The sequence below is a fragment of the Triticum dicoccoides genome, chromosome 5B (assembly GCF_002162155.2).
Source record: "Triticum dicoccoides isolate Atlit2015 ecotype Zavitan chromosome 5B, WEW_v2.0, whole genome shotgun sequence".
Lineage (NCBI taxonomy): Eukaryota > Viridiplantae > Streptophyta > Magnoliopsida > Poales > Poaceae > Triticum > Triticum dicoccoides.
Genome location: NC_041389.1, coordinates 545,747,027 through 545,757,368, shown reverse-complemented (window position 1 = coordinate 545,757,368; position 10,342 = coordinate 545,747,027).

Genomic DNA, 10,342 nt, shown 5'->3' with positions numbered 1-10,342 from the left:
CAGATCGTCCGTTTCCTTCAGACAGGAGAACTTCCCGAAGAGCAAGAAGAAGCGGAAAGAGTAGCCCGGCAGTCAAGTATGTACCAGTTTGTCGACAACACACTGTACACAAGAAGACTCAACGGCGTGAAATTGAAGTGTATTCACCGGGAAGACGGACAAAAGCTGTTGGCAGAGATACATGGAGGCATATGTGGTCACCACATTGGCGCAAGAGCACTTGCCGGCAAATCATTCCGGCAAGGTTTCTTTTGGCCGACAGCCCTCCAGGATGCAACTACACAAGTAACCAAGTGTGAAGCGTGCCAGTTCCATTCCAAGCAGATACACCAGCCAGCTCAAGCTCTCCAGACGATCCCTTTATCCTGGCCATTTTCGGTCTGGGGGCTCGACATCCTCGGCCCTTTTCCCCGAGCTGTCGGGGGCTTTGAGTACTTGTACGTTGCAATCGACAAGTTCACAAAGTGGTCAGAAGTGGAAGTAGTGAGGAAGGTGACAGCACAGTCAGCAGTCAAGTTCTTCAGGTCGATTGTTTGCCGCTTCGGGATCCCTAACCGGATCATCACCGACAACGGCACACAATTCACGAGCCGCACCTTCATGCAGTACGTCCAAGATCTTGGCGCCAAGGTCTGCTTCGCCTCTGTTGCTCATCGAGAAACAACGGTCAAGCGGAGAGGGCAAATGCTGAAGTGCTGCGCGGACTCAAGACCAGGACTTTCGAGAGGCTGCGCAAGTGCGGAAAGAACTGGATTGAGGAGCTGCCGGTGGTTCTTTGGTCGGTCAGGACGACGCCAAATCGAGCCACTGGCCAGACACCTTTCGCTCTAGTCTATGGAGCAGAGGCAGTTCTCCCCACGGAACTCGTATACGGGTCACCTCGAGTGCTCGCTTATGATGAGCTTGAGCAAGAGCAGCTGCGACAAGACGACGCGCTGCTCCTTGAGGAGGACCGTCTTCAGGCTGCTGTACGAGCTGCTCGATACCAGCAAGCTTTGCGCCGCTACCATAGCCGCAAAGTTAACGCCAGAAGTCTCGAGGAAGGCGACCTTGTTCTTCGGCGTGTTCAGTCCGCCAAGAATTCCAACAAGTTGACGCCGAAGTGGGAAGGCCCTTACCGGGTGAAACGAGTCACTAGGCCTGGCGCTGTCCACCTTGAGACCGAAGATGGCATTCCGGTGAGCAACTCCTGGAACATTGAGCATCTTCGTAAGTTTTACCCGTAAGGCGCGGTTGCCGGAACCTGTTCCGGCAACCACCTTTTGTACAAGTCTTGCCGATGTTGCATGTAATCCTTTGTACAAAGCCGGGCGCAGATCCCGTGCATAAGTAAAGCTCATGTGCTCTGCACATCTTGTCAATTTCATGCGTTCTATATTTCTTTGCATGCATGTATCTGACACTTTGTGCAGCACATACCCCCGGTAAGCAATAACGAGCCGTAAGGCTTCATATCATTATTTTCTCTGCTTTTTCTTTTTCAAAGGAAGGAAGTTCCCTTGCGCACAAGTTTGCCGGGGGGGAAAGGAGAGAATGGTGTGGACCAGGCGTCGTTCAAGGAAGTGTTCGCCTTACCGGAAAGAAAACGACAGAAAAGCTAAGTTGCCAAAGTTTGAGCAATCGGTTAATTTTTTTTAGGTTATCTTCCTCGAACGACCTTGCTTTGTATGGAAAACCTGTGCGCGGAGGAACCAACTCGTAGCTAGTTGCGCCCTTACTTTGTTTCGAGTCCGCTCAACAACTTAAGTGAGCTGCGACTAGTTGCGACAAGGTTTCTTGTCAGCAATGGCACCACCAGCAGGCTGCTGACGTTCCGCACTCAGCGCTCGCGGCTAAGGTGCCTGTGCCGACAAGTTCCCTAAAAGCATAGGGTAAAAACATACAAAGGAAGGAATCAAGTAAAGGTGATAACATAGAAAATTGATATTCAAAATAGAGTCATATTACAAGATAACTTGTCGCGGCTCTAATAGATTGTTTTCATGACATGACCAGCAGCCACAAGGAAAAGAGAAAATGGGCGGCCTAATCTACGCGATCGCCCTCAACCCTCTTGATCCCGCTCACCTTGTCCACAATGGGTGCGACAAGGGCCTTGAGCGCTTCCAGATCGGCATCCGGCGGCAAGGACCTGAGGATGTTGGTGAGGTTGAGGCCTGGATTGCGAAAGGCCACCTTCACCAGCACCTTCTGGAGAGCCCCTGCGCAGATCTTCCGTGACTCGTCGGCCAGCTGCTTTGGGATCTTCTCCCGGAGTCGCTGGAGGGCCGTCGCCACGCCTTCGAAGAACAAGTTGAGCTTGGCGCTGGGTTGGAGGTGCTCGTCGAAGGAGTACCTGAAATCCTCCATCCCCAGCTGCGCCAGTTCCTTGTCGATGGCCGCGGCAGCATCCACAAGACCCTCGGTCCAATGCTCCATGGTCTCCCTGAAAGTGTCCCGGGCGGCAGCAGCATTCACCAGCAGCATCTCGTCGGCCTTGATCTTCTCCGACAAGGCCGCTTCCCGCTCCCTGGCGCCGTCCAGCGTCTGCGTCAAAGTGGCCAGCTTCAACTCGAGATCTGCGTTGGAGTCCTTGGCGGTGCTGAGCTCCTTGCTCCTCTCAGCGAGAAGACCCTGCAGCTCACCATGAGCGGCAGCGTCCTTCTCGCGCTCATGCTTGAGCGCGGCAAGCTCCTCGCCGCTCGCCCTGAGATCGGCTTCCAGTTGCGCCACCTTCGTCTCCAGCTCCTTCTTGGCGGCCTCGGCAGCTGCAGCAGCATCCTTTGCCTCCTTGAGGGCCGCGCCAATTGCTTGCTCGCGCGCGGCAAGCTCCTCCTCGTGTCTGTCACGATTGACCTTGCGCTGCGCCAACTCTCCTTCCTGCGCAAATAGGTTTTCGGCGACAAGCCGTTGCTTCTCTTCAGCTTCAGCCATCTCGAGGAGGAAGGCTTTCCGCTCCTCGAGAATTTGCTCCCGCTCCTCCGCCAAGGACCGGAGAGTTTCCTGCCTGAGGCCCCGGAGCTCCTCCGCGCGCTTCTCAATGTCAACTCCCGCCTTCGCGACAAGTGCTTCGCGGGACACCAGCTTGGCTTGTCGGGCGCGGTAGAGTGACAGTAGCTTCCGCAGCAGCCGCTCCTCTTCAGGCTCGTCGCTGCTGCTGCTTGGCGCATCGACCAGCGTTAGTCCAGCGGAGGCAAGCACTTCTCCGTCCAGCATCTCTCCTTCGACCGGCGCCCTGGAGCTTGAAGCCCAGGGGAGCTTGATGAAGATGCCGTCGCCGGCCTTCAGATAGGCGCCAGGCTGGGGCTCTTCGGAGCCTGGCGCTACAGCAGCGGCGCAGGGATCGGCGGTCGGCGTACCGCCTGGCGCTCCTACGGCCTCGGGGCCGTCAGTGCGATCGCCAGATCCCTTGCCGGCTTCTGCGGCGGCAGCCTTGGCGGCCTCTTCGCCGGCAGGATCATCAGCGCCGGCCTCTCCTTCGGTGGTGACGGCGTCGTCAACGCTGCTGCGCGCGTTCTCCTCGCTGGCGACCTCGGTTTTCATCGGCTCCATGGCAGATGGATCTGTCGAACGGGAAAAGGGAGAGAAATCAAGCAATTATCCAAAAAGAAAATCAGAAGAAGAAGAACCCAAGGGAAGTTCTCAGGAAAAAGGATTACCTGTGCTAGGATCTGCAGTCGTGGTTTCAATCACCGGAGGATCGCTGGTGCTGTCCCTTGCCGGAGAACTACCCCTTGCCGGAGAACGCCCCCTTGCCGGTGAATCCTCCCTTGGCGGTGTAGTGGAAGCAGATGGCATTTCGGGAGCGGCCTCCGGGCCCTCTTGGTGAGGCTGCTCTGCTCCTGCACAAACCAGCAATCAGATATCAGCAAAGAAGGAGCACCCATGCGCGCCCGAAAGCAGGAAATAAACAATACACTTACGCTGGGGGCTGCGCTGGGGGCTGCTTTGGGGAATGGTTGCCGGGTCCAACAAGGTGGTCTCGGACATGTCCTCTGCCGTCGCGGTGGGATCATCCTCGATGACAATCACCGAGGCCTTGGCTCTCTTCGCCGCTCTCTGGGCCAGCGTCCTGAAAAGGAATAGGTTCAGAGTAAAAGCAAGTCAGATACAAGACAAAGCAACAAAATTGAAGAGTTACAAGAACAGCAAAGAATCTTACTCTTCTTCTTCCTCGTCGGAGCTGAGCGCGGAGAGATAAAAGTCCGACTCGCCTCTGGTACGACGAGGCGGAGGAGTAGGTTCCCTTGCCTGCTTGGCAGGGGCAGTAGCAGTGGACCGGGAAGACCCCGCCTCAGTTGCCGCGGCGGCGTGAGGCGCTCCCGCGGCAACACTGCTTTCCGCAGTAGAGCGTGTCGCGCGGCACGGCGGCTATTGACCCGTCTGCCGCTCCGCTACGTCCCGGGCCTTGCGGAGATGCCTTCTTGGTGGAGTTGGGGGCTCGACTTGCGACGAGCTGCCTGAAGGTTCGAGCCCGACAAGCTCTCCCTCGTCGGGCTCGCTCGGCTCCTCTTCGGGCCCGACAAGTTCTTCCTCGCCGGCAAACTCCTCACGCTCGGCAAGGCTTGCCGCCTCTGCTGCCTCTGCATCCTCCATGGTGAATCCGAACTCACCCGCGGCAACGGCTGCTGCCACCTCTTCCAGCCTGGTGGCGATGCGCTGCATCTTGTTATCGGTGGTGTCGCGGGTGAGGCTCTTCTGTTCATCGGGGCGGATCGGCACTTCTACCAGGCCGTCAAAGAAATCCCGCACGACGTCGTCTGCAGGCTCTTGCCAAGTCGGGACGATTCCGTGCGAGTCGCACAGTGGCATCATTGCGCGAATGCAGTCGAGCAAAGAGTTGTTGCATAACGGAACCACACCCCTCGGCAACACGAATAGATGTGGAGGATCGCGCTTGAACAGCTCCAGGAGCATCGCATCCAGCTCCAGGACGGTGAACTTGAAGTTGAGGCCCGGGCGCAGCCTCATGATATCCGTCGAGCTCTGGAACTCCCAGGCGGGTCTCCTCCTCTCCTGCAAGGGGGCGACGCGGCGGCGGAGAAAGTCTGCGCCAACGGCGCCTGCGGTGAGCCCGGCAAGCCTGAGGCGAAGGATCCGGGTGACGGCAATCTTCAGCCTGCCGTCCTCCGGGGCCATGTTGCTCCAATCATTGCCGCGCACTATTGGGCCTTGGCGCAGGGCAGTAAATGGCTGCGGGTTCTCCTCGACGATCCAGCACCACTCTGCTCTCCATTCCTCCCACTTGCTGCGGAGCTCTCCCTCCAGATAAGCTTCCTTCTTGCCGACTCTTGAGATCCAAGCGATCCCGCCGGCAAGAGGCTCTCCTCTCTCAACCCGGGGCATAAAGAAGTGGCGGAAGAGGGCTACATTTGGATGGACTCCGACAAAGTTTTCGCAGAGATGTGCGAAAACTGCCATGGTCAGAACAGCGTTGGGGGTGAAGTCAAGGAGGCGGAACCCGTAGGTGTTCATGATGTCACAGAAGAATTCAGAGAAGGGCGGGCAGAGCCCGCAGTAGAAGAACAGCGCGAAGAAGGGGTACCCGTTTGGAGCCAGTTCCGATGCGGCAGCCGGGAGTACCCTCGTGCGCGGATGCGCTCGCGTCTCCGTCGACCAGAAGAGGTAGTAGTACTCCCTCAGCTCCTTCGCGGCAAGCTGAGGGGGGAAGAGGGCCCGCTCCTTTCGCACCGCTGTGAGCCGCTGCGCCTCGACCGACTTCACGCCTTTCCCTTTGTCGGCTTTCAGAGCCATGGCGGAGGTGGTGGGGGAGATCGACGGCGTTGGTGGTGCTGGTGGCAACGGGGGGCGGAGCGCTGCTCTCTCTCTCTCAGCTTCGGGAAGAAGGGGGGGAGCGGCGGAGATTTGGGAAATGGAGTAACAACCGGCAGGATGGGCGAACTGTCCCTGTTTCCCCTGCTTATAAAGAGGGAGGGGGCGGACGTTTCGCCCTTCCAAATAAAGAAACCACCCACGATCTCTCCCACGACGCCGCATTCGACGCATGCCGTTGGGAGGGCGCGGTGGATACGAAGAAAGATACGGCGTAACCCAGGCCGCGCGTGCCCGTGCCCTGTTTTGGGCCTGGCCCAACAGCGCTCGGCACCGTGTGTGGCCCAGGCCCGGGGGCTCCTGTCGGTGTACTAGAGTAGGGGTACCCTAGTATCCCAAACCTGTGCACGGGCAGTTGTAGCCACCCGCGACAAGGCTTGTCGGGTGACCACCAAGGTCCTCCGCGGTTCCTGTGGAGCCATTCAAGAACAAAGTATCTAAGCCAAGGAGACAAGGCCCCGACAAGAGGAGCTTGCCGGGAAGGCCAACCAAGGCATAAGAGCAAAGTATCCAAGCCAAGGAGACAAGGCCCCGGCAAGAGGAGCTTGCCGGGAAGGCCCACCAAGGCATCTCAAGGAGTTTGCCGCGACACGCCACGCGTCCCGGCAAGGCCCGGGGAGCGACAAGCCTCCGGACGCGACAAGACAACGACCGCGGCAAGGCACTTGCCGCGGCAGGCTACCATCATGTACCTACGCTCCAGCGCATCCACCAACGTGTCGCCCTGGGGCCTTTTCAGGCGCGCGTGGCGAGAGGCTGTGCAGCCAACGGTACGCGGTGGCCAGCGGCGCTGACAAGATTGCCATCATGGCGAGCGGTGGCGTCCCTGACGGTCCCTGTTTGCACTGTTGGGGCGACGTAGACGGGCATTTAATGTCTTTGTCCCCTGCTGTTAGCGTTAGGTATGATACACTGTACAGGTTGCTGTACCAACCGCAAGTCCTTTTCCATTTTTACCCTTGTCTACGTTGCCACCTGTCGGTGACCCCTTGAGCATATAAAAGGAGGCCCATGCGCAACGTAGGGGGGGTTCGGAAGGTTGGAAGCCAGAAAACACTCACGCTCGGTCTCGTTAGCAGCTAGAGTGTACTGTAGCACTCAGCGCTCCCGAGCAAGAACTCAATACAATTAGACAAGCAGCAGTAGGAGTATTATCTCTCCGAAGAGCTCCGAAGCTGGGTAAACTGCTCGTGTGCTTCGCCTCGATCCGCTCTTCGTGCGATCTCCGCCCCCCGCCGAACCGAAAGGGGCTCGGTCCGCCGGTCCCATAGGTGTTCGTGGATCAGTTTCCCCGACAGAGACCATTCACAATTCTTGTTTTTATCAAACAAGTCCATTTGTAGGATATATTTGCCCTGTTTAGGTCCCAGGACATCAAATGTGTTTTTATTGAGGCCACAAAGAATACCCCCCGACTTTCCCCTCGAGGGGGTCCATTCCCAATGGGATTTTGTGTAAGGATCCGTCTTCCTAAAAAAGGAAGGGTTATAAGATTTCTTCATAGTTTCTTGTAAACCAATAAAATCCACCTCATTGGCACAAATCATATCTGTGAGGCAGGTAGCCATGCCCTTCTTACCCGCCCCCCTACAATTCCAAAAGATACCTTTCATTTATATCGTCTAGGTTTATTTTTTGCTCTGGGGGGTCTGCCAGGGTCCATAGCAGCCATGCCCACTCCCACTTTCACTTGACTTCTAGTCACGGGTCTAGCAGATCTTATTGGGGATACAATCACCCCTGGTCGTCTGCGTTTTTCTCTCTCTTTTCCTTTGTTTTGATTGAACCAGGATAAATGGTTCCTCCTCATCTCCGTTCTCATCATCCCAGGTTAGAGATAGAGGGATATCATTACCCAGACCGTCATTAATAGTGATATTAGCTTTTTTTACATTATTGTTCTTATCATTTAGCAGATTTCTAGACTGTTCTAGCTCTCGAAGAACATCTATAGTAGAGAAATCATCATCAGGGATATTAACCCCCATAAGAGCAGCACGTAAAACAATGGCATTATCGGACAAAGCAGAAAATTGATTTTTAGAACTGGGCATTTTCATACCTTCAGAGTCACGTTTCTTCCTGTTGATAGCCATCTCTTCCACTCTTCCCAATTTTTGCATTTGTCTGCGTGGAGCTTTTCCTTCTTGGACCATAGAGTCATGGATAGGGGACCCTGATGAGGATTCAACAGTATAGGTGCTGCAATTCTCTCCTTCTGTGGAGCCCTCTTCAAGGGGAACAATATGAGGCAAGGAGGGCCAAACCACATAGTCTGACAAGGAAGGAAAGATATTCCCATGAGTATTTTCATCATGACACAAGTATAATGGTGAGGGAGGGATAGGAGTAATGGAGACCCACCCGTTTTCTCCACCTCCAGAACCTCAGGATTTTCCTCATAGGATCCATTGCTAGTCTGAGAACCATAGTTCATATTCACTCCATCTTCATGCTCTCTTGTCATAGTCTCTATCAGAAGTTCAGTGTGATTTCCCTCATCACTTTCCTCCTCTTCTTCACTTTCAGCAACAGCAGCAAGTCGTTGTGTTCTTTATTCATAGTTCTGGGAAGAGTAGTTACCAACCATAGATGCACTAGTTTCTCCTTGCCCAACAGAGGAGGAAGGATATTCTGTCCTTGCCTTCTTAGGAAAAGATGGGGATGCACTACTGTCAACAGCAATGGAGGATTGGCCCTTTTCGGCCCCAACTGTCACAGATTTTTCCACTTCATAAAAGAAGTCATAATACTGCTCTCCCAGCATCCCTTCGGCTGAGGGTGGTATTTTCTCCACCTCCATGCATCCAAGCAAAATTCTTGCATATTCAGGTTTATGAATTGTGGCCTCATCCACTTCCAATGTTATCCCCACCAACCCTGCATTTAGTTCTCGATCACTAGATTTCAGGTTAATGATCTAGGGCTATTAGCTTGATGTATGCATGCTAGCTGGATGTGTTAATTGATTGCTCCCCAAGAGCTAGCTAGCTAGGTTACCTAGGTTGCAGATCAATAGAGCAGGTTATTAAGTACTGTTACATGTTTAATTTCACTGCTCTTTATCAAGTGTGGTGTTAGAACCTGTGGTAGCAACAAATGATTCTTGCAGCACCCGGGGCTGCTACAGTCCATGAGCTCGTATCAAATGTGCAATGAACTCTTCTTTTCAGATTCTTGGCGGTCTGAAACCCACAGTTTATCCTAATGTTACATATACTCCCTCCATCCCAAAATAAGTGTCTTGAGCTTAATACAAATTTATACTAGAGCTAGTACAAAATTGAGACACTTATTTTGGGACGGAAAGAGTATTATATACTAAGGCTAGTTAGAGCCTTGTCAAATCTACTAGTTAAGCAGTAGTTAATGATGGGTTCAAGCAGATATCTTCAACGCGGAAACTACTCCGCAAGTTCATCATTCCGCCCGGATCGATACACCTTAATTATTCAGTTGGATGAACTAAGGTGTGAGCTCAAGATATGATCACCACTGAGCTCTCAAGACTCAAGTTCACGGTCCATGTTTGTTTGCACACAGGTACTAGCTAGGACTGGCACATGCAGCTACCGCAAGCAGGACAGTGTGAGCCATTGTGGCTTGCACCAAAACGTTCTGGACGTTACCTGGCCTGCAGCAGCCAACAGGTGATGATGTATGTCTGTATATGGGAGGATGAAATGCGCACTTATGTAAGGGATTGCTTGCTATTTCAGTTTGAAGCCAGCAAGCACTAGTCGCTCTGCATATATGCAAGTGCCCCACCATATGCAATGTGGATCTATACATTGGAATGCCTTCCTGGCTACTTTATCTGCAAGACAGGTTTTATCAGATGAACTAGCAAGGTGTCTTGTGTATTTGCACGGTATGATCTAAATCATTTTATTGTTCATGCATTTGACATATTTTATGCTACTTCCATCTCAAGTGTGCAAAGAACTCTTTTTTTTTCGAGTTCGTGGCTATCTGAAATCCATGGTTTATCCTGTTCTTGGAGTTCCGCTCAAAAAAATAAAAATGTTGGGTCCGAGCAGACATCTTCAACGCAAAAACTACTCCCCAAGTTCATCATTCCGCCCGGTTCGATGCACCTTAACTATCCAGTTGGACGAACTAGCTAAGGTGTGAGCTCAAGATATCATCAACACTGAGGTCTCAAGACTCAAAAGTTCACGGTCCATGTTTGTTTGCACACTGGTACTAGCTAGCAATGGCACATGCAGCTACCGCAAGCAGGATGGACGGTGTGAGTTATTGTGGCTTGCACCAAAACGTTCTGGACGTTACCTAGCCTACAGCAGCCAGCAGGTGATGATGTACGCCTGTATGTAGAAGGATGAAATGCACACTCATCTTGTGAGGGATTGCTCCTATTTCAGTTTGGAGCCAGAAAACGCTAGTCACTGCATATATGCAACCTTATCTTTCCGTTGGACCCTCACATCACATGCATGCTAACGCCCCACTATATGCTATACAATGGATGCCCTCCTGCCTAATTTATTGGCAAGACGGGTCTTAGCAG